General features: G+C 41.1%; 1 long non-coding RNA gene across 1 annotated transcript; it reads left to right on the top strand.

Moving 5' to 3' along the window:
• Positions 1-9125: 9125 nt before the first annotated feature.
• On the top strand, positions 9126-24421 carry LOC131276417 (uncharacterized). Its single transcript, XR_009183894.1, has 2 exons — positions 9126-10188; positions 18385-24421. It is a non-coding gene; the product is annotated as an uncharacterized lncRNA (long non-coding RNA).
• The last annotated feature ends 1137 nt before the right edge of the window (positions 24422-25558 follow it).

Here is a 25558-nt window from a genome sequence, read left to right as displayed (position 1 = left end):
TTTCATAGTAGAATATCAGTAAGTCCACTCTAATACATACTCTATTCCTCCATCCTGTGGACCCTGGGATGGTTATGTCCACTCCACCTCTATAGTGAGAGGGGGCTTAGATTCCACATGGATAATGGATGCAATTTTCCTGCTTGCAGTTGTAGGCACTCTTGGCTCCCTGGTGTGGTGGTTGACCTTCTTCACCTCCCTTTTAGCTGGCCAGGGTTTTTTAACACCACTGAGAGCTGGGTGAAAATGAATATCTCATGGATAAGCTTTCAGGTTTCCTCGTTATTATAGATTCCCTCAAGGAAAGGGAATTTGTAGTGTTTGTCTGAACTTTTTTATTTCAGCTTCATTCTTCTTTCTGGCCATTCCCAATGACTTAATTTAATCAAAAAGTGGCAAGCAATTGTAGTTTCTGGTTCTCAAAGCTCAGGAAATGTATTTCATTTCCTTTAGCTGTGGATATGTCTTATCAAAACAAGAGATTCTCCCAAGTTTTTTTCTCCATGATCACTAGCCAAACTCAGCAGTGAAATATTAAAGTAACAGGAGGCCTTAAATTATGTATTACTTTTTTTGGTTTGCTTGTTTTTAATATATTTTTATTGCAGAAGTTGTGAACTTACAAAACAGTCATGCACATGTGTAGAATTCCCAAACAACAACCCTTCACCAACACACCACACCTTTGTGGAACATTTTTTTTTTACAGATTATGGGATAATATCATCATAGTATTACCACCAACTACGGGCCATGGCACATTATTAAAAGTAAGAATCGTGGTTATAATTTAAAAACACAATTAGAACTTTTATGGTCCTTTGCCCATGTACGTTAAACTGTCATTTCCCTAATCACCTATTTCTTGAGGTCATTTATATGGCAATAATAAAATAGATGATCAAACATTTACCTGATTGTTTTTAAACAGGAGACCAAGATTATATGTGAACTTTGAATGGCAAAGTAGTAAAGTCTTAAAAACTACTAAGTGATAGTGGCTGCACAATCGAAATTGTTTCTACTGGAATTAATATGCAATAAGTCAATTAAAGAATAATAACTGTTTCCTAACACACTTGTATGTTGATTATATTTACCTTTTTTACCTGATGGGTTGAAATTGACCCATTTTCCCCAAAATAAAATTTTTCAGGAACTTATGCCCTCTGATTATAAGTATTATCAACTTGTATTTGTTCACTTCCATTTATAGTACTAATATTCTTTTTATTTAAACATCTTTCATTCTTAGAGGTTATCTTTATTTCGTATGTTCTGATAGTTGTCATCCTTCTGAAAAATCAACCTGGAATTTCAGCAAATCAACAAAAAGTAGAGACCTTTCCTGGGGGAATTCTTTTTTGTTATAGGAGGACCTTGTTCTGCATATACAAGCTGTGATGGTTAAGTCCATGTGTTAACTCGGCCAGGTATTGGGGCCCAGTTGTTTGGTCAAGGAAGTACCTGCCTGATTGTTATTGAGAGGACATTTCCTGGACTTAAATCATCAGTGTGTTGATTCCATCTATGGTCGATGACATCTACAATCAACTGAGGGGATTGCCTTCAACAACAAGTAGAAGGCAGAGATCTTGACAGAGATTGGCCGCCATCTTGCTTTGCCACCTGGCAGGACACCAGGATCACCAGTAATTGACATTAGTGAGAAAGCATCTGTGATGGTGCTTTGATATGGACATTTTACAGCTTGGAACTGTAAGAGTTTACCCTAAATAAAACTCCCATTAAAAAAGTCAACCCATTTCTGGTACTTTGTATTGGAAACTCAGTGGAAAACTAAGGTAGAGGCATATCTGTGTTGGAATTTTTTTCCCCTATGTTCCTGTCATCCAATGCTACCACAGAGCAACTCAAACAGATGATGTTTCATGAGTATAGTCTCCAAACTCAAAAATCAAGATAGCTAGTCGTGGTCTACTGTGACAACAAACGAAATACTTCACATCTAACCAAGTCAGGATACGCAATTCCACAAATAGAGCATCACTTGATGGTCCATTTGGTAAAATATCAAAACTCTTAGAGCAATTGCTTTTTCAACGCAATGGGGATTTCACAATGGAGTCTGCATCAGCCTCACAATCCCACTGAATTTATGTCCATATTCTGGTGGTTTCTGGAACAGAATATAAATTTTTTATTACCAAACCATAGGCAAACATGGTATTTTGATGTTGACATTTCTCCAATCCATCTTTTTTTTTATTCTCTTGGCTCAGCAATATCTTTCCTGCTGTAACTCTTTAGTTTTTGTCTGGATTTCTTTGGTCTGGCTATATCCATCACCTCTGAAAAAGGGAGGTATATATTTTGCTGACTGATTCATTAGACTTCAGCTAATAAAGGATTGATAGTCTGTCCTGAGAGAAGCATAGCTTTTTTAAGACCTAGGAAAGTGCTTTATAGTCTCACAGCATGAACTCTTCAAGGTCAGAATGATTATTCTTGTCTTTTAGATAAATTCCCCTGGAAAAACAGAGCTAAGGAACACACCCTATAAGTCAAGAGTCATTTCTAATCAATATTCTAGTTTATGCAGAATCCTAAGTAGCAGAACAAGAATATCTTTTTGTGTAATTTTTATATATGCTGTGAGGTCTAGGAATATTTTTAAACTATTGTATAATGATAATTGATTTAGAATGGTCCTGAGGCACTATGGGATATTGCCTGAGGGTAGGGCCTGTGTCTTGTTAAATTGTGTACTTCAGAGTTCAGGCCTGGGCCTGGCATACATCCTCAGTGAATATTTAGTAAACAGAACTGCATTTTTGAGATTATGAAGTATCTTCCAAATCATAGAGTTCTATGAGATAAAATTATTTTCAGTTTAGTATAAGGTCAAGTGTATCACCTCAATTCTTACAGCTTGAAAATGAATGATCTGTGTAGCATATATGACTATTAATCAGAGCACTGTATTCACATCATAATTCTGGTTAAAAGGGAATCTACTACAGATTCAAACTTGAGGATTTTTCCATTTTATTTAAATAGTCATGAAAATCCAAGTATTAAGAATCTCAGTAATTGCCTTTAATCCACTTTTAGCAGAAAGCTCTGAGTTCTGGGCTCCTAGATTCTTGGCTTATGTAGCATAAAAGAATTTAAGGACATGCCTTAGGGTAGGCAAGGAAGTAGAGTTTATTAAGAAACAAGAAAAGAGAACACAGTCCCATCCATGGACCATGGGTGTGCTACAGGATGAGTCACATGTGTGGGGTCCCAGTTAGGCATTTTTAAGGCTTTTCTTCCTCCTTCTTCCTAATGTTGGGGAGAGCCCCAGCTGTTTGCTCTTCTGATTGGTTGCCCCACTTGTTAGCTCTCAGGGAATCAATGGTGAGGTCTTTTCTTTGAAGGTGTCTGGGGCTTCTCCTTGACCCTGGAAAGAGTTCCAAATGGGATCTCATGGCCATTGTCTTGGGGAATCTTTCCAGCAGCCTTTCCCTCAGGAGGATTCCAGCTGGATTCTCACCGCCATATTGTCTGTCAGCCATGTTGTATGTCGGCCATGTTCTCTGCCAGACCTCAGCCACTTCCTGCCTTTCACTGTGCTAACCTGCCTTACCACCACTCTTTTTTTCTCCCAAATAAATTATTTCTAAATTGAAGAGAACCAAATGATACTGGCACTTCAATTATCGCTGAATACCATCTCAAAAGCACTGAAGTATTACTAACTTGTCTTTCAAATAGCATTTGAGGCCTTAAAATTTTTCTCTTTGTTCAAATTTTTCTAACTTCAGATACCATGGGTAGATATGATGATCAAAAGTTAGGTGTATTTGTTTTGGAAACAAAACACACTGACTCAAGAAAAACCAACTTACTGATTTTGAAAAAACACAGACACTAATGGGAACCAAATGACAACACATTTCTAAAGGGTCATCTTTAATGAAGCTAACTTGACTCATGAAGTTGTTTGCTTCAGCTTCTCTAATCTGATATTTTATATAGACAATAGGCCAGAAATTTATTTAAAAAGGCCGATGATTTAGAAACAGATCCTAACCTCAGAAACAATTCAACTTTCTGAATCCATGAAGATGATGATCTGGAGAAATGGCATGTACTGGAGTTGGGAGAAAACATCAGTAAGTGATAACCTCACTATTTTAAACCCAGCAGGACCTATAACAACAGGAATATTAATGCAAGAATTCCCCCTAAGAACTTATTCCTATCTGTCCTCCTGGAGTGGTTTCAAAATATATATGTGCTGGACAGAATTTTTTTAGAATAATGCCTCCATAATTTACTAAACTGCTTTTTGTCTATTTTATTTTTTGAAGTTGAAGGAGAGTTTACTTTAAGAAGAAGACTAACACATTTGATTATATTAACTTTATGAAATTCTGTTCATGCCGCTGACGACAACAGAAGCGGACAAAGAAAAAAAAAAGCAGACAAAGAAACAAGACGCAGCAAATAGACACCAAGAACAGACAACCAGGGGAGGGGGGGAAATTAAATAAATAAATAAATCTTTAAAAAAAAAAAAAAAAAAAAAAGACAGCATAAATAGAGAGGTGGACTTGGCCAGTGGTTAGGGTGTCCATCTACCACATGGGAGGTCCGTGGTTCAAACCCCGGGCCTCCTTGACCCGTGTGGAGCTGGCCCATGCGCAGTGCTGATGTGCATAAGGAGTGTCGTGCCACGCAGGGGTGTCCCCCGCGTAGGGGAGCCCCATGCTCAAGAAGTGCACCCCGTAAGAAGAGCCGTCCAGCACAAAAGAAAGTGCAGCCTGCCCAGGAATGGCACCGCACACATGGAGAGCTGACACAACAAGATGACACAACAAAAAGAAACACACATTCCCGTGCCGCCGACAACAGAAGCGGACAAAGAAGACGCAGCAAATGGACACAGAACAGACAACTGGGGTGGGAGGGGGGGAAGGGGAGAGAAATAAATAAATAAATAAATAAATATCTTAAAAAGAAAGACAGCATAAATAAAAATACTACCTAAAAACTGGGAGAAAATATTTTCAATACATTTTAATATGAAAGAAATAGTGTCAAGAATATATAAAGAACCCCTAAAATCAATATGAAAATTGTAAACAACTTAATAGAAAAAAAATAGGTAAATATCTGCAGGTCATTTCAGAGACTAGGTAGCCAAAACCTCCAATAAGACAATTAAGAGATATTTTTAGGCTCATTAGTAATCAAAGAAATGCAAATCGGAGTTTCTGATGCTGGAGGTTTGGGGAGGGACTCAAGAACTCGCACTTCTGAAGAGTTACAAGTTCCAGATGCTGCTGTGTGGAGACCATGCTTTCACGGCTACTGGTTTAAAGAATATCTTTTTAAAATAAAGTTCAGAGCAACTAAGTCTAAAAACTACGTTGCTTAGGCTTACACACATATGCACATATACATGTTTCATTCTAAAATAAGAAATCAATAGGATAATAAACACAAAAAGCAGAATAGTGGTGACCTGTTGGGGTGGGGTGAATGGAGCAGAGCAGCGGGAAAGAGAGAAGTAGATGTGGGAATCTTGTTTTCATGATATTACTGAAAACAAATGAATAAATGAAATAAATAAAATGGAAGCGGTAAAGAAGGCCAAGTATGGACCCGATGAAAAGAGCATACCATAAAGCAAGGATAATGATTAATTCTATTACTTGAGCTGGAATTCCATTTTTAAAACCTACAAAACAAAACAATACGAAACATACTGAGGCCAGAATTGGACGGCAGGCTAAGAAGTTTTAAAGCTTCTCGGGCTACCGTGGGAAACTCCTTTAGATATTTGAAGCGTGCCCAGGAAATGCTGAAAGAACTGGTGGGGGTGATTTCTTTTTATTAGTCCAATCTGCCTGCAGTTTGTGGGTGGTGAGACCAGGGGGTGGGCTACTCTCTCCTCTTATTCTGTTTGGGCATCCTTGGGGAGACAAAGAAATCAAGGGTGGATAGAAAGTGAGGGATCTGTAGGAAGACAGGCTGGCTATGAATCTTAGCTCCCACACCTAGTGGCTCTGTGCTAATTTCACCCTCTGTAAAATAAAAACAGCAAGGCCTCTTTTACTCCACTTACAGGATCACGGTAAATCATTAACTAAGACAGTGCGTTGGAGATTGGTTTGTTAACTGTAAACTTAAGGAAATGCCGATACTTTTAATAAAAAGGAAGTAAAACTTAAACAACCTAGTTTAGCTATTTGCCTCTATTCTGATCGTCCTTGATCACCCTAGATAAAATGGTAACCCTCCACTTTCCTGGTTTTTTCCGTCCGTTGACCTGGGTTTTTTTGTTCTGGATAGCACCCATCACCACCTGAAGCTGTCAGATAGTGATTTGTTAACTTATTTATTCTAGGTCTGCTCAAGTGAGATTGAAGCTCCAAGAGAGCTTGCTCACTTTTGTGTCCACAGTGCTTAAGGCCGCAGTGGTGGACCCGCTGAAAGCTCTCTGTGAGGATGGATTGAATGGATGGAAAGGTGATGTCTTGCTGAGGAGGGATGGTTGACCAAGCAGCCTCAACTTTGTCCTCTGAGTTTCACCTTCAAGTAGAGTTTCTCACCATCCTAGAGCAGCCACCCTGTTGGCCCCAAGGGTGTAGTGCTTTTTTTTAAGGCTTGATCCAAGGATGGACAAAAATGCCTTTCCTTTTCCCCTTTCAAGGCAGGTGGCATCGCTGACACTTACAAAAAGAATTAGGAAAAACAAGGGAGAACTTGTTTTTGGAAGTTAGGGAATGTATCAGTACCCGGGTTTTCAAAACTCCAGTTTCTGCCGCGATGGAGAACTGCCTCTCCTGTTTTCACATCCCCTTTTAAAACAGCCTCACTCTATCCTCCAAGGGCTGGCACCATTTTACAAGCATCTTGCCAAGGGCTTCGCTTCCTTGTCCCATAAACCCTGTATCATCTCAATGCATTAGGAGAGAGTCCTCCTACGGATCGTGATACATTGCCCTGGTGTCCAAGACCCTCTCCCAGTTTCATTTCTGCTTAAGAACTCCCCTTCATCCCTGATGATTGAAACTGGAATAATCACTTCCTTCCAGAGTGATGCTATTATTAAGCATAAAATTGTTTTATTGAATTTTGGAGACTATTTTCTAGCTATTATGCCAATGTTTTGGTTAGTCTAAAACTGATCATGAATCAGATGGCTCCTATGCTTGTTTTTTGTTTTTGTTTTCCTTAGGAGTACCTGGGAATTGAAGCCAGGACCTCGTACATGGGAAGCAGGCCCTCAACCACTGAGCTACGTCTACTCCCCCCCTATGCTTTTAATAAAGAAGTGGGAGACCTTGAGAAAGAAATCTCTGCCCTCCCAAATTGTAATCACAATCTTCTCCCTTCCCCCGATGACTCAAGTCCTTATTAAGGCAGTAATTCTCAAAGTTGGCACCTCAGAAACTTTACAATATACTGATACCTGGATATCACTCCTAGAGGTTCTGATTTAAGTTATCTGGAATGTGACATACATATTAAGGGGTGTTTTTATAAACTTCCTAAATGATTCTCAGATGCAGCTAAGATTAAGAACCACTATGAGAAAGCTACAACAAATTCCTGTTCTCTTCAACTAGAACTAAAGAGTAACACGTAATTAATATTTCTGAGTAAAAAACAAAATAATGCAGAATGAGACATTCATTCAGACCTCCATGAAATAGTTGTGATTAGAATATATGTAGGGCTTTAGAGTTTATAAAGTGGATTCATAGCCATGACTCTATTTCATCTTCCAATAGCCCTGTAAACTAGGTAGGATGTCACTAACATCATTCATGGATGACACAGCTAAGGTGCAGAGACTTCAAGTCCAGGGTCACACAGGAAGTAAGCACGGTCTTTGAAATCTGAACCTGCGTCTTCCCACTCAAAGCCCCAGCTCTTTTCACTCAACTGATGTAAAATAATCTCCTGAAACCTAGGAGGAGGGTAGAGGAGAGGAAGGAATGGGACTCAGAAGAGCAAGGCTGAAGATTCTGCAGACAATTGTTACCTGACTTCTAGTCCTAATCAAAATGGAGGATCTCTTGGCTCCCACCCTTGTTTCCAGCCATGCTCTAAGAAGTAGAGCCTAGAACCTCTGGATTCCAATTTAAAACCTGGTAGTGGTCTTCATTTCTATCTTTCCTGTAGCTCATCCTAGCATCCCCTGCACAGATTGACCCAAACTTCCACAGCTAGTTTGGAACCAGTCTGATTCCTGAGTGGTGCCACTGGGGCAATCACAGTCTATGCCAATAGGAATGTCATTTGAACCTCAGAGATATTTCTTTTTTTCTTAAGTGCAAGTTTACAGCACTTCATAATTTCTCTTTTAAACTGGAGTTCCCCAACCGTAATTCCCATTTCATCACGGGTGAGTTAATCTAGCTTGACACCCTTGTTTTTAAGTTCCTTCTTTGCTTGACCTCCTTTTTCAATCAAGCCATTACTTTAAAGGTCATTGGGCAGGTCCACTGCTAAAAGAGCCAGGCAATTAATCAGGAGTTTAGCTACTTTGCTGTGAATTGTCCTGCTAACAATCGATTTGTTATGAAGACATTTGTGTCGCTAATACTGCCTGTTTTGAAATTATTTTTGATGAAAGCCTTCTATTTAATTTGGCTTCATTTATTATAGCTCAGATTATATGTAAAAATGTAGTCATAAAAGAGCTACACCTTTCAGTGACTGGCAAAACAATTCTTTGTTTTGTAATATTGTGTTGACTCTAACTACCTGACTTACAAACTTAAGGAACTTAGTCATATTTACTCATGGAATTCTTCCCTTAACTGTAACTACCCCAGACATTTGCCCTCCTCCCAAGATCGTGTGTCCCTTCCACCTGAGCCTTGAAAACATGAATAACTCCCTGCAGAAATTCCCTAGTACCTTTAAGAGCAATTATTTTTATAACAGGATAAAGAGTTGGAACTAGATTATTCGATTTTGGAATACTTCATGCATAAAGTAGAATGTGCCTCATTCTTGAGTGGAGTAAGAACCACAAGTTAGCCTTCATTCCTTTATGCCTGATTAACTCCCCTGCAACCTCTCCCTTCACCCATTCCTTTTTAACTTCAATCTTCATTCTACTGGCTTTGGCCTGCCTGTTGGTAACTGAACCTGGAGTTGCCAGTCAGGGAAAAAAACAAAGCTAGAACTTATGGGGTATTTTTTTTTACAATTTTGGTTATACATATTCATTTTCTAAGGTTGCTGTAACAAGGTACCATGACTTGAATAGCTCAAAACAAGAGAAATTTATTCTCTCAGAGATCTGGGACCTAGAAGTTCAAAATCAAGGTATCCACGAAGCCATGCTCCTTCCAAAGTCCCTGGGGAAGAAAAGGTTTACGCTTCATCTGGCTTCTAGTGTTTGCCAGCAATCCTTGCCTTTCCTGGGCTTACAGATACATCTCCAGTTGCAGTCTCCATCGTCACCGATCACCCACGTTAAGGAGTGAAGTCATAGATGGAAGAGGAGAAAACTGCAAAATAGATGTGAGTCATTTGTTTGAGAAAGTCGTTATCGGTATTCTCAGGTTCTGTACAAGAGGGCTGCTAGTGTGCAGTGCCTACAGCTGAGGAAGAGGTAAGCAGAGGAGCGACCCCCAGGAGAAAGGAGGCTCCAAAACACCAGGAGAGCACCCAAAAAACAAATGGTGAACTTTAAACCTCTGCCACATTCAGAGAACATCAATGTCAGAGCAGCACAACCGTACAAGTCAAGTCAGAATGTTCTTGCTCTCCTTTACACCTTTCCCTCCATGTCCTACAACTCCAGAGGATCACAGACCATGATTTGCAAGATAAGACAGAAAAAATTAGCATTTCTCCTTTCCTGATTGGGGCTTCCCACAAGAAACAATCCTGAGCTGGAGGATGTGTAGTTTCAACTTTCAATCAGGAGTGAAATTTTAATTATTACACTAGATCTGGCATATTAACAGTTGAACAAGCTTTGTCTGTGATTCTAAATGACTGAAGAACATTTTATAGTAATAAGAGTGACCAGAAATATGGGATTTGCCCCATTGGAAAAAAATAGCATTATAGAATCAATTTTAAGTGAAAGTGGGAGACAAAAAAAAATGTCGTTTCTACATGCAAGAATCATAAAAACATCTTAAAGCATCTTGCTGGGATTTTCAATCAAGAAGACCTGCCCTCCACTGAATCAGGAAGGGTAAGGTAAGTGATTCTTTCTCCTTTGGAATTTGATTCAAGGACTGAAAAAAAATTATCTGAATTTAGATATCCTAATGACAGTATCCTGAAGGTATTGACAATTAATTTTGTTACCTAAAGGCTGGAAGTTGCCTGGTCGTTTCTGACTTAGTTCTTCATCTTTCCTTGAATGCTGTGGGTTCATTCCAATAAATGAACCCTTGGGTTTGCAGAAACCTGTTCCTGTTGCTGTTGCTTACAACCAGAGTGCCCTAACTGGTCCACAGTGTCCCCATTTTCCAGCTGGCTTTGAGGCAGACAATTCAATTTAGCAGATGCCTTTTCCCTCAGTTTCCCCTTTGGAAAATGCAAATAAGAATGCTACCCTACAGAACCATGATAAGATGCAAGTGACTTAAATACTGATCAAATAGATCACTCTGTCAAAGTGATTTGTAAAAAATTATTCTCTAAATGCAACTCATTTTAATGCTCTCTGGGCTTTGAAAACCACCAGTTCCTGGTGCCATCATGTTATATTTGTTTTTCTGCAGGACTTTCTTCTAATCTATGTTAACAGTGAAGATTTATGTGGCGTAGGTCCTATGGGGAGCCTGAAGTCAGAATTGGACACACCTGAATCAATTTTCACAAGCATGTTTGTGTGGGCATGGAATCCGGTTTCTGTGTGGCACCTGGGGGGAGGGGGTGTTTAGGGTGAGAAGCACAGCTTGGAGTCTGCCTCAGAGACTCTCCCAGCCTGGCCTCAAGAACTCATGCCTGGGAGTGGTTGTAGCTCAAGTGGTTGAGCGCCTGCTTCCCATGTATGAGGTCCTGGGTTCAATCTCTCAGGTACCTCCTAAAAACACACACACACACACACACAAACTCATGTCTGAGCTCCATGGGAATGGAGCTGTAGGAGGAAGCAGGCTTTTTGAGCCCCTGGGAGTACAAACAAAGTACAGCCAAGCAGGGAGAGGGACATTTTCCTGACTTCAGGATCAAACACACATCTAGCAAGTAAAGACCCTGAGGCAAGCAAACCCAAGAACACCTTAAGAATATGCAATGTGACTGTGACGAGCATCCTGGCAGTTCCTTCAACACAAAGGATTCTGGTGATAAAAGTAGTGGCAAGTGCCTACCCCCTGGTGGCCTCAACAGAAGCAGTGGACATCACCATGCACACAACTATTATGGGCTTGTAAGAGATATCTATGAGGACACCCAGAAAAATTGGGGTGAGACTCTGAAGAGGGGGGAGCCAATATGGCAGATGGGGGGTGAGATGGGGCAGCTGCTCCGGTCACCCTGCTGCAGGCTGTTGTCCCTGGGAATCCTTGGCTGTGCTTGAATTTAGGGCATTGCAAACTCTCTAAGGTCAGACTCAATCTGTGCCTTACTTACAGCTTTCCCTCTTCTTAAAATTTTTCTTTTCTTCTTCTGAATTGTCCTTCTCCTCTCCTGCTGCACTCGATCAACCTACTTCCTTTCAGTACTTCCTTCTTGCCTTCCGCTGGCATAGAATTGTTTTGGTAAAATGGAGGAAGGCAATAAACTAGGTCCTGCTTTCCCCTCTGTGGCTATTCCAAACCTGTGCACAAGCCGACCCACAGCCCCACTCCAAGTTCCTGTGCTAAGATAACCAGGATTGCCTTCTCCTTTATCGTTTAATTTTATAGCCACCTTATAAGCACACTCTCATGATTCCCATTGCCCATGTGAGGACACTGAAACCTGGTGAGGTTAAGAGTCTCGCACAAAGTCATGCAGGGGCAAACGTAGAGCTGATTGAGACTCTGAGTGACTTCGAAGACCTTTACTGCTAACCGCTTGGGACACAGCCTGAGTGCACGTGTGCCTCTGAAGGCAGATGTACCTAATCCTATCCTTTGTGTACACATTTCGGTGGGGCACCCTCTTCCCTCAGAAGCTACGGGGATGTGCAGCTCCCTTCGAGAGAGATCTGTGGTGAGGAGTGTGGTTGTCAGACCATCTCCAGTTACCACATCTTTGGACTCACACCACTGAAGCAATGACTCCCAGCCAATGACTGAGCACAGTGGGGGTACAAGAGTCCATCTTTCCTATCCAATGTGTGGTCTTCCAATGGATAATCTTTGCTCAGCCCTTAGCCTGGCATGCTAAGGCTCTTTCTACCTAATCCTTCTGCCTTCCCTCTCTCCCTTCACAGCCATCAGACCTATAACCTGAGACTCTCCTTGCCTACCCCTATTCCTCTCTTCTTTATCATTCATGAGCAATCCCCTCAGTAAATGCCTTATACTTTCAATTCTTTCTTGGTGTCAGCTTCTCAGAAAACCTGAGTAGGCATCATATCTTATTGCAAAATTTTTTTTAAAAAAGAAAGAGAGATGGTCTCCCTTTTGTTAGTAATAAACTCTTTGGGAAAATCCTCAAACATCCTATATTGGCTTAAAAGAGTAGAGAGGTTATAAGATGCATTCTCCTCTGGTTTACAATATGGAGAGGTGGGGAAGACAGAACTAGTTCAGTCCTTGGGACCAAACTTGGAAGAAACAAAGCAGAGGGAATCTTGATGGTCTGGGGAATGAGATTCTCTCTTGGGGGTTCTCTTTGAGGAAGATCAGGGCTCTCCATAGCACATGGGAGTGGTCTGAAGCTGTCCGTGCCCCCAGAAAAGCATCTTCTTAAAGTTATTCCATTTCTGTGGGTGTGGACCCCTTGTAAGTAAGACATTTTGGGGAGGCTACTGCAGTTAAAGTGTGGCTCACCTCATTCAGAAATGGGCTTAATCCTCTTACTGGAGATCTTTATAAATGGGATGAAGACAGACAAAGAGAGAGAAAGCCATAGAAGCAAGAAGTTGAAAGCAAAGAGACTCAGAAGAGAAGGGAGAGACCAGCAGATGTCTCCATGTGCCTTGCCATGTGACAGAGGAGCCATGGATTGCCAGCAGCCAGTCTTAGGGAAGGAAGCATGGCCTTGACTTGTCTTGATTTAGACATTTTTTTCAGCCTCCAAACTGTAAGCTAATAAATTCCCAAAGGTAAAAGCCAATCCATGTTATAGTGTCTGCTTTCAGCAGCCTAGGGAACCAAAACCTACTTCATTTCTCTTCAGCATCCTGTAAACAACCCTTCTCCCAGAATCCCTTTCATTGCCCTAAATTGTCTTCAGATGCTTCTTCTCCAGGAATCTCTGTTCCAGGCTTTGGAGCCCACTATCAATGAATAAAACTGGGAAGAACCTGCTTGCATAGCCCATCAGGATACCTGGATGGTCATATCCTGTAGTTCCAGGAGAACTCTCTTTAGACACTTGTGGAATTAATGGTTCTGTGTGTTTGCCTGCGTGTGGTAATGGTGGGGGATTGTTGCACTGGGGAAAAGCAGTTCCTGGCTGGGGAACAAATCCTGACTTCTTTGGGAAGTTATATTCAATGTTCTGAAATAAATGGCCAAGGAGTGGATGTAGCTCAAGTGGTTGAGCACCTGCTTCCTGGGTTCAATTCCTGATATCTCCTAAAGAAAACAAGTAAATGAAGAAAACAAACCTAACTCTCCTTGGGGAGTGGCTATAGTTCAGTGGTTGAGCACCTGTTTCCCACATATTGGGTCCTAGGTTCAATCCCCGGTACCTCCTAAAAAATAAATAAATAAATAGCCAATACCTGGTACATAACCTGAAAGACTACCTGTGCCCTGCCGAAATACTGAAAGATATATTTCAAGAATACCCTTAGTGGAACAGCACTAATAATTACCAAATAATCACCTGCCTTTGAACTATGTTAGTTCTGCCAGCATCATACAAGGGTTCAGATGGCTCTTCTTAAGAGGTACAGGTCTGGGAATGCGGCCAGGGACCTTTGCACTCTTTCCTTGCAGCCATCACACAGCCGAGAGTTTAGAGCGCGTTTCAATTCAACAGGTTCTGAGTGTCTACCACATTCCCAGAATTGTGCTGGGTGCTGAATACATAAAGTCCTTTGGAAGTCCCAGGCTAGGGTTAGGGCAGAGCTCTGAGTGTATCAGTTTCTGTCTTTCAGAGACAACAGAGCACCAGCTCTCCATTGATCAGCAAGCGCAGGTTCCTGGGGATGTTGCACCACCTGACCCGCATCTCCCTAAGCTTCGGCTCTCTGACCACTATGCTTTCTTTCCCCTGAAGCATAGCAGAACTCTAACTGTACCTCCCATCACTATCACCCCCCCCACACACACACACAAATGCATGGTGACACAGCTGCACTTTTATCAAAGCTCTTTCCCAGATATTATCCCAAACAATTCTCAATCATCTGATGAGTTAGGTTGAGCTGGTAGTATCTTTATTTTTGTGATGAGTGAATAGATATTATAGCCTTGCTGAAATTTGCACAAAATAATACAGCTGGGACCAGAAACTTGGTGTCTTTATTCCTGAAGAATCCATGAATTCCTAGATCACGTGACATTCATAGGTTTAAGTTTCCTTACTATCCATCTCCAGGCTGATGACAGCTCAACTTAGAGTAAGCATGCCGTCTCCAGAGGGAACTGGTTCTTACTCTACCAGGTTAATATGGAAGGACATTTCCCTAACAAACCCATGGAAACGTTGGTTGTGGAGCTAAGCAGAAAGTATAATATCATCAGCCACAGAGCCACGGTTGTGTTTCTAATATAACAAAGTGAGAACATGGGATTTTGCAGGGACCATCTGCGCTGTTAAAGTTAGCAGTTCTTGGGGCCCTTATGTTAAACTAATGCTCTTTTTATTTCCTGGGGAATATGCATTAACATACATGGTGTGTGCATGTGTGTATGTGTTTAAATATATATACAGACGTATTTCTGCTCTACTCGGCTTTATAACCTGCCACTTTTCCTCTGACAAGGACTTTAAATTACTTCTTATCAAGAGTGAGCACTTCCATTAGGCAATTTCTTTTAAATGCCCTGCGCTTCGACACACACATAAATAGAACCACTCGTTTCATTAGGGTGTGGTTCAGTTTATAAAAATATCGGGAGCACAGACCACCCAGAATATCCTAATGTTTCCAAAACAGACTTGAAATCAGGCAAGCGAAGAATTTGTCAAGCATTCCCTTTCTCCTTTCCCTTGCAGGGCGAGCCCTAATTCTGCACAACTCTGCTTTCCAAAAGCAAGTGCGGTGAGCAAAGCAGAGCTTCAAAATCCCATTCAGAGTTAACAGCTCATCCATGGAATGTATCTTTCTGCCCCTTGTCCCGCCTGGTAGAACTCTCACCCTTTTCCTCATTCCACTGCCCCCCCCCCTTCTTTCTAGCAAACTCTGAGCCCAGCATAATAACGTAACACAAAAAATTCTATCAGTGCACACACCTGTGTCCAACTTTCCCCCAGCGGGGTTTTCAGGGTGTGCGGAGGGATGGGGAGAGAATCCTGGGCACGCGTGAAGTTGGTGTGGAGGTGACGAAAATGTTTTCCGCAAGGCCAACGAGGTCATTTAAGCTTCCCACAATCACAGTGCCTGCCCCTCCAGCGTTGTCACTCTGATTGCCCTCAACCACAACAAAAGCTAAACGTTGTTGCTGAGACACGAAGAAAGCCTGGGATTTGCCCATAAGACATTGGCTTGGGGAAGAAGAGGCTTATCGAGAATCCAGTTGCTTTGAGCTGTCATCTCCAAAAAGAGGCTCAACAGACGCAGAAACAAAGTTTGTTGGATTATGTGTGAGAGATAACCAATCACGGCTCCAAGTGGAGGAAAACTGTGGTGAACTATCTCAAATTAGAAGCCCACAGGAAGCCTGGAGACGATCTAAAACATTTTATCAGATGCCAGTGGGAGACATACCAAACAGCAAAAAGCCAAGCCAAGGTCAAGCTAAGTGTTTAGCGTTAGGAGCTACCAACAAGAAAACCAAACAAAAAAGTATACCTGGCTTACAATTGTACTGAGGTAAAATTCGCAACATTCTCTTCACCCAACAAATAGTTCCTGACACTTCTTCAGGAGGCACTGAGTTTAAATCCAGCATCAAATATAGACAGTTTCTTTCCAAAAGAGAAGATTGACATTGATTAACGAGTGTACACAATAAATAAAAACTGTGCTGTGCATAAAGTGTTGGAAGAGAGAAAACTTAGCTCAGCAAGGTGTTACTGGATTGTGTCTAGGTTCTTGACTATGCTGCAGAAGTGAATTTCAAGAGCAGGTTGGGTGAGTCAGGCCAGGAATTTTTTCAGGTAGGGGATGAGAACTGGGAGAAAATAACAGATCAGGGGTCCTAGATAGAGAGGAAGGGGCTGAAAAGTGATAAAGAGGGTTGAATTATAGAATGCAATTCCCCACTATAGATTATAAATGCCCAGGTTTTACTTGCATGACCACCATGGCAGGGACAAATGGTGAGAGTAAGGTGCAGAGGGCAGGAACAGGGGTCCAAAGGCAAATGAGTGCAAGTTCAGGCCTTGCTCCTGCTTCTTGAACCATTAATTATTCCACCCCTTTGCTGATGGCAGGGAAGGAGTTCCAGCTGTTCCCTGTTTTGAGTGATTACTTCACCCATCAATCTCCCAGGAGGGCCCAATGATAAAGTCCCTGGGGAATAACCAGGGCTTCTCCTGGCTTCTGGAGGAAGTCTTCTTCTGAGCGGCAGTATCTTGGGGAGGGTCTCCCAGCCGCCATCTTGGGGGTTATTGATGTCCACGTAGACTTCTTGCCAGGTTCCAGATCCATCTATTGATTCCCCAGCTTACTAACCAGCGTCAAAGGAGCTTGACTTGCTGTGGGGTAGAGGAGACAGGAGCAAGAAGCTTCCCGAATGAAGTGGCATTCCTGGTGAGATATGAAGGAGAAGTACAAGGAGTGCTCCAGAGAGGAAATAGCTTGTGGGGTGGCCGTGATAAAGAGTAGGGTCACCGAACTCTTCAATAAACATAACTGGGTAAAAGGCAACTGAAAAAAAGTAGTAAGAAAGTGATCTTCTCTATGCAGGTAAAATAAAAGAAAGCTATACAAGGAGACTGAAATATGGTGAATGCTGCTCTCTCCCTTTTTAAAAACATAAGTCAATAGCTCTAGAAATTCAGACCTGTGAACTTTTTTCATGGTATCTTTTGCACTAAAAAAAAATACCCCATGAAAACTGACCGGCTGAATACTTAAATCGTCTCAAGAAGGGCTAAGATAGACTTACTAGCGATAGATGTATAACAAGTTATGAATGATAGCTGGAAAGAGTCTGGTCTTCTTACGTTGCTGTCATGAGACATAAAATTGTCATTTCTTGTCATTCTGAGAGCAGAATACTATTCTTAAAAGAACCATGTGATTCAGTGCGGCATTTGTTATGCTCTTTGGATGGTTGTAACTCCCAAGGAACCACACTAGACTGGACAAAACAGAAAAAACCTTTGTCTTCGTGGGGCTTACAGTTAAGAAGAAATTTATAAACAGGGTTTTTTTTTTTGCAAATGACCTTATTTCTGGATTTCTTCTATTGCGATGAGGTCTATAGGTCGTTGAAGGAACTTTTCAGCTCCACCCCCAAGGGGAAAGAGCTCTTTTTCAGATTATAATAATCTGCCTACGGAACAAAACTGAGTGCCTTAAAAGCATACAGGTCATGATACGTCACCTAAATTACAACACGCAAAACCCATTCACTTAACCTCCTCCCTGGCTTTCTAGAACCCAGGCAAGTGCAAGGAGCATTGTCTCCCAGGCTTTTTATGGATTTTTATTTCCTATTGTTTCCCTTCCCTGAACCCACCCTCTCCTCCCCCCCCACCCGCTCTCGGCTTTCAAAATCCCACGCCAGAAGCGAAGTGTTCCAGGGCAGGCAGGAAATAATTCATTTGTCTTGTACCTCAAAGCCACACTAATCCAAAACATGACTTGTTTTTAAATATCTATTTCTCGTCTGTCAGGAATGGCTATGTTTTTTTGAAACAGAGACTGTCTCGGGAGGAAACCCAAGCATTCAAGGCAGAGGCTTGAGTTTGGGTCTGGAGTCACAACCTAGAAAATAAGGCAAGAGGACCCTGTTACCCCATCGGGGGTGAGCTGGAAGCAGAACTGCCAGGCACAGTGGCTCAATTATTTTTATTTGAATTTGGCCATTTACCAACCTTTGGAGGACCCCAGGGAAAACTTGCTCCACATCTATTTCCAATTTTTGTCCTAGGGCAATTCCATATTATTTGGTATTGAGTACAAATGACTGGGTATTACATTTTCTCTACTTCTCTCCCATACAGATTTCAGGCTTTTGACGGTGTCTGCCTCCTTGTCAGTTTTCCTGATTATGTTGCTCTCAGCAACCAGAGTCCGCTTAACCGCAACCACACCGGGTTTTAAAATGAAGCCGATGGGTCAAGCAGCAGTTAGTAAAAGGAAGTGAGGACACAACCAACTGTCCTTGAGAATTGCCATCCAGGCCCAGTACGCACCCCCCCCAACTGGATCTGCGGGATGGGTGATTGTTTTTTTTCATCTTACAGACAACCTTCAGCCAGGATGTTTTGGAGGATGCCCTCTTCATTTAGGTTTTTTAAAGACCTTTGTTATTTACATCAAGTCCTTCATTCCGCTGGGATATCTCCTTCTTTGCAGCCTCCGTTGCCTAGGAAATTAAATAGGGCATTGTTTCGGGGAATGTGCAAGTGTGGACGCTGGGTTGCGGGGTTTGCTCTGAAAGCCCCTCGCCAGGTGGAAGGAGGGGCTGCCTCTTTCTCTGGTAAGAATTTCTGCAGCCGCGGGGGCAGGCTCATTAAGATTTTTTCCCATGCCACCTCACAAAGGATGGCTGGAGAAAACAAAAATGGGATGCTAGAGCGGGCTCTGTCCCTTTGTCCCCGAGAACCCAGGCCTCGCTGGATCTCCAGGCTAATGCATGCATAATTCGGAGCAGCTGATGCAGTGCATTGTGCCTTCCATTCAAGGAGAGGGTGGCCCTGGCCAGGGGGAGGGGGTTGGAAGAGATACAAGATTGGTCTAATTAGGAATGCCTGCCGGGGCGCTCTTTAATATTTACATAATGCAGAGTTAAAGTCGCCTCAGAGCCTCCAGGAGGAGGGAAAGTAAGAATTTAATCATTCAGAACAACAACGTAAATGGAAGTGGCGTGTCCTGAATGCAAGGGATTTCACTCTCTTGCAGCAGTCGTTAGTATGTGAGGATCAGAGAGCAGTTGAGAAGTTTTTTCTCTCTTAGATGCATGTCCGGTAGTAATCCCTTACATTTTATCACTCTTTTTTTAATATGCGCTGCTCTTATTGGATGCGTTTGGAGCTCTTATCCATTTCATGGATTTGCAAGGAGAAGCTCTGACTTGCTTAAAATCACACAGACATCTCCTGACAGAACTGATCCCTGAAACCAGTTTACTCTCTTCCCAGCACCCTGCTTCAAGCAGCTTATCATTTCATTTGTCCCTGACATCACCCACTGGAGGAAGGCAGGGTTGCCTTTTGTGTCTGCTGGGTTTCCACTGTTGATCATCTCCACCGGGCCATTTGAAGAACGAGGCATGCTATTGCGAGGGAGGCAGGAGAAAGGAAAGGAAAGAAAATCCCTATTTGGAAATACTGTCGTAATTACAATGTCAAGCCAAGGCGGTGCTGCTTCCATTTTATTTTTTAAGGATTCAGTGCCAGGCAACGTTGCTCTTTCAAGCACGCCTTTCCAAGGTTTGACTGGGGGCCAGTTTTCTAGACCAGTGGTTCTTAAAAACCCCTGATGTCCCACTGAGTCGCCTATGGAGCTGTGCAAATATTTGTATATTCCTGGTTACCGCAAAAGCTATTGAACTAAAACCTCCTGAGCGTGCCCATTAGGCACATCTGTTACCGGAAGCTGGATTCTAGGTTCCTGGCTGCATTGCCAGGAAGCATTCAGAGACACGCCGGCAAAATGAGGCCAGTAAAAAAGAGTTTATTGGGAAACAAGAACGAGTACACACCAAAACATGGGTGCAGGCTTCCTACAGGGTGAGAAGCGCAGCGTGGGACCCCAGGGTGGGCCTTTTTCAGGCCTTTTTCCTCCTGCCCCCTCCCCACAATAAGGAGGGACCTCAGCTATTGTCTGTCCTGACTCGCTGCCTTTCTACTTTCTCCTGTCAGCTTTCAGGGACCCAACTGGGAGCCCTTTCTCTTTGGAGTTATCTGGGGCTTCTTCTGAGCAGGGGAGTTTCAAATGGGACCTCATGGCCAGGGTCTCGGCGGGCTTTTAGGCTATACTAGTCCCAGTTTTGTTCTCAAGTAGCTGCCTCCCCTCAGGGAGGTTCTGGTCCTTTTCCTTACTGGGTTCCTGCTGTGCTAATAATGGCTTTGTTCTTGTCCTACACTAACCTGTCTCACATTCGCACATCCACCCGGACAGGTACCGCCATTTCCCAGATGATTCTGCTGCAGAATGAGGATTGAGAACCACTGTTTACAAAAAATTTACATACAAGGCATAAGAAAAATCATTAGAAGGTTATTAAATACCAAAGGTGAGGGTTTTTTTTTTTAGAAGAACCGCCATGATTGTTATGTGTTGTTATGGGATTCTATCTAGGTTCTTGGCTATGCTGCAGAAATGAATTTCAAGAGCACGCCGGGTGAATTAGGCCAGAAATTTATTCAGGTAGGGAAGGAAGAGAAATGGGAGAAAATAACAGAGCAGGGGTCCCAAGTAGCGAGGAAGGAGATGAAAGGGAGTAAAGAAGGCTAATTTACAAGTTATAATTCCCGATGATAGATTATATCTTACTTGCGTGGCCACATGGCAGAGGAAAAATGGCGCCAGAGGGCAGAGGCCAGGACAGGTCTGCAGGCAAAAGAGTAAGATGAGAGAGCCAGCAGAAGCCTAGAGGTTTGTTTTTAAATCACTAATTATTCCGCCCCCTTGCTAATGGAAGGGAAGGGGGCTCCAGCTGCTTGCTGTTTGGATTGATCACCCCACCCGTCAATTCCTTAGTGAGGACCCAGTGATAAAGTTTCCAGAGAACATCCAGGTTTTTCCTCGTTCCCAGGAAGAAGTCTTTGGTCTAGGTAGCAGAATCTTGGGGGTGGAGATCCTCCAGCAGCCAGGTTGGGGGTTTCTGATGTCCACATGGGCTCTCTTGCCAGGTTCCAGATCCATCTATTAATTCCCTATCTTATTAGCCTGCTTCAGTGTAAATAAATGTATGTCACAAATTGTTTATAGTGATAAACAAGATGCTAGTGACACAAACCATAATGAAGTGGTAATACAATTGCAACTTGGATTCCCACTTCAAAGTTAGATTTGAAAAAAAGAACCACTGTTTACTGTCTTATGGGAAAAACACTCATTTTATAGGATCAGTATTAAAAGAAAAAAAAGACACTAACAAATACCATTTAGTCAGAGCTTACATGAAGAGCTTCCAAAAAAATGCATATCACACAGAGCTAGGATCAAAGAAGGTAAACAGAGAGTCTTGGCTTCTGTATTTTTGTAAGTTTAAAACAAATTATTAAAGTTCACCCACTTTAGTGTACAGTTCTGTGAATTCTGGCAAGTATATCTATCAGTGTAATCCATCTCCTCAATCGAGATAAAGAACACCTTCATCACTGCAGAAAGTTCCCTACTGACCCTTTTCAGTCAAGTTCCCTCTTCACCCCCAGATCCAGAAAGCCAAATATCAGCATTCTGTCAGTATGAATTCATTTCAGATCTTATAGAATTTCACATGAGTGGAATTATACAGTATGTACTCATTTGTGCCTGGCTTCTTTCGCTTGGTATAAGGCAAGTTAGTACAGGGAAAAGGAAGACCTGGGTCACAGCTGAAGACCCAGCAGACAACATGGCCGACAGACAATGTGGCTGACAGACAACATGGCCGACCGACCACATGGCCGACAGACCACATGGTTGGAAGACAATGTGTGGTGAGCCACCATCTGAAAACTTCCTGAGGGACCCCATGAGATCTGGAATGAGAATCTCATTTGGAACAAGAATCTCATTTGGAAAGAGAATCCCATTCAGGGTCAAGGGAAAGCCTGATACCCTCAAAAGGCCTCACCATTGACCCCTGAGAACTGATAGGTGGGGCAGCCAATCAGAACAACAAAGACCTGTGGCCCTGCCCCAACATCATAAAGGAGGTGGACAAAAAAACTTTAAAAACCCTGACCTAGGGACCCGGGCACTCAACTTACCCTGCAGTATGCCTGCAGTCCATGTCCTTTTGCATTTTTGTGTTGCTTAAAAAAATTCTTTACTCCCTTGCCTATCTTATGGTGTGTCCTTAAATTCTTTTATGTAACATAAAGCAAGAACCTGGAAGTCCAGAAAGCAGAGCCATCCAGTAACATGTGAATGCTTTTTGACATTCATCTGTATTTTTGAGGCTCTCAGTAGTTTGTCCCTTTTTATTGCTGAGTAGTATTCCACTGTGTGGAATTTGTTTCTCCAGTCTCCTGTTGTTGGACCTAGCAATTGTTTTCCACTGTTGACCATTGAGAGTAAGCGCTGCTATGACCATTCAACAATTTCTCTGTGGAGAAATGTTTTCAATTCTTTGGGTAAATATCTAGGAATGGAATTACTGAGTCAAGGGGTAGATATGTGTTTAATTTTATAAGAAACTGGAAAACGGTTTTTCAAAGTGGTTGTACCATTTTAGATTCCTACCAACAATTTAGGGCAGTTCTACCTGCTCCTCATCCATGCCAACGCTTGGTATTTTCAGGGTTATTTTTTTTAATTGGGGGAGGAGTTAATATTAGAGATTCTGGTGGGTGTAATGTAGTATATCATTATAGTTTTAATTTTAATCTTTTTGATGACTAAAGACATTGAGCATCTTTTCATGAACTTATTGGCTATTTGTATACTTTTTTGAAGAGTCTGTTCAAATCTCTTGTTTACTTTTTTAAAGAATTGAATTGCCTAATTTATTATTGAGTTGTAAGAGTTCTTTATATATTTTGGGTAAAAGTCCTTTGGCAGATATATTTAAGATTTTCTCTCAGTCTACAACTTTTTGATTTTCTTAGTAGTGACTTTCAAAGTAAGAGTTTTAAATTTTGATGAAGTCCAAATCAAATTTTTCTTTTATGATTAATACTTTTTATGCCTAAGGAAAAGTTACCAAAACCAAGGTTACAAAGATTTTCTTCTATCTTTTCTTCTAGAAGTTTTATAGTTTTAACTCTCTCATTTAGGTCTATGATCAATTTAAGGTTACTTTTTGTATGTAGTGGGAAGAAATGATCAAGGTTCATAGTTTATTTAATTATATGGAAATTAATTTGTTCTAGTACCACTTTGAAAAATGTGCCCTTTCCACATTGAATAACTTTGAAGCTTAGTCAAAGATCAGTTGACCATATATTTATGGGTATATTTCTGGCCTTTCTATTCTGTTCCATGGATCCATTTATCTATTTTTATGATAATACCACACTGTCTGGATTACTGCAGCTTTTTAGAAAGTCTTAATGTCAGATAGTATAATTCTTTCAACATTGTTTTTCAAAATTGTTTTGCCTATTCAAAATATTTTGTATTTCCATTAAAATATAAGAATCAACAGGTGAATTTCTAAAAAATATGATGGGGATTGCTTAGCATCTACAGATCAATTTGGGAAAAAATAATGTCTTAACAATACTGGTTCTCCCAATCCATGAACAAGATAAATTTCTTTGTTCAAGTAAGTATTCAATTTCTCTCAGCAATATATTATATTTTCAGTTTATTTTTCACGTCTTACATTTATTTTGTTAAATTTATCTTTATACATGTTTTTATGCTACCATAAATAATATTTTTAAAATTTCATTTTTCATTTTTATTACTAGCATGTAAAATTTTTTTTTTTTTTTTTGGTATATTGCCCACATATCCTACAATCTTGCTAAATTACTTGATTGCTCTGGTAACTTTTTTGGAGATTCCTTAGAACTTTCTACATATGCTTTGTTTTTTTACTTTATTAACAACTTTATTTCAAATTCATAAATATGAAAGAAAGAAAAGGCAGGTCAACAAGTTGTAGACACATCACTCCTAAAAGTTCTTTTTCAGGCACTTCTATCTCATCTAATTTCAACTGCTAACTCATTATAAATTACATATAGTTTACAAATAAAGACAAATTTTCTTCTCTGCCTTACCAATATGTATATCTTTTATATTTCTTTTCTTGGCTTATTGTACTGGCTAAGACTTCAGTACAACGTTGAATAGAAATGATGAGAGAATACATCCCAGTCTTAGTGGAAAAGTGTCAAGTTTTTTCCATATTAAAAGTATAATACTAGCTATTTTGTTGTTTTGTTTTTGTTTTTATAAATGCTGTTTATCAGATTAAGGAATTTCTTTTATTCCGAGTTTGCTGAGGGTTTTAATCATGGATATTGTGATGATTAGGCTAATGAGTCAACTCAGCTAGGTAACAGTGCCCAGTTGTCTGGTCAAACAAACACTGGGCTAATTGTAATACAAAGGCATGTGATGAACTTTAATCATCAGTGAGATGATGTCATCGATGGCTTCTTACATCTACAATCAACTGAGGAAACGTCTAATTCCATCAAGTGAAAGCCTTAAAAGAAGTGATTTTAGCATTCAGAGAGAGAATCCCGGCTCTACTTCAGATAGCCAACACCTCCTGGGCAATTCCATGGGGACCTTGATCTGAGTTCCTGGCTTGCAGCCTGCCCTACAAAATTTGCACTTGTGCATTCCTGTGGTTGTGTAAGACAATTTTATAAAATCTCATGCTGTTTACAAATATCTCCTGGTGGTTCTGTTTCCCTAGAGAACCCTGACTACTCCAGATGTGAGTTGAATTTTGCCAAAAGTGTCAAATTTCTAGAAAATGTATCAAATTTTCTAGATCCGTTAAGATGCTCATTACCCTCCTTTGTTCTTTCAATATGGTGAATTACATTATTTACTCTTCAGATATTAAGTCAAAATTTCAATCCTGAAATAAATGCTAAGCACATGGGTTTTACTTTGCTGAAGGCTGCCAAATCAGAAATGGGTTGGCTTTTATAACAGGAATTTATTAACCTAAAAGTTTAGAGTTCCAAAAGAATAAAATTAATAAACAGAATTTGAAAAGGAAAACAAAATAAAAGCTTACAGTTCCGATGCTGAAGAAAATGTCCAAATCAAAGCATCAGGTTAAGCTCTTTCCCCAAAAACATGGCTGCCAGTGATTCTGGACTTCCCTGTCACACGGGAAGTCATGTGACAGTATCTGCCAGTCTCTGCTTTCTCTGAATCTTGTTGCTTTCAGTTTCTGGCTTTCTCTTTGCTGGTTTCCATTGATTCCATCATCTGGCTCCCAGGGCCTTCTCGCTCAGCTTCTGGGAATTTCTCATTTGTCTCTGCAAGACTTTTTTTCTGTATATTCATTCTATTTATAAAGGACTATCTAATCAAATGATCCTTAAC

This window comes from Dasypus novemcinctus, chromosome 28 (genome assembly GCF_030445035.2).
Source record: "Dasypus novemcinctus isolate mDasNov1 chromosome 28, mDasNov1.1.hap2, whole genome shotgun sequence".
NCBI lineage: Eukaryota > Metazoa > Chordata > Mammalia > Cingulata > Dasypodidae > Dasypus > Dasypus novemcinctus.
The sequence above is the reverse complement of the archived record's forward strand: the minus strand, read 5'-3'. Positions and strand labels throughout refer to the sequence as shown.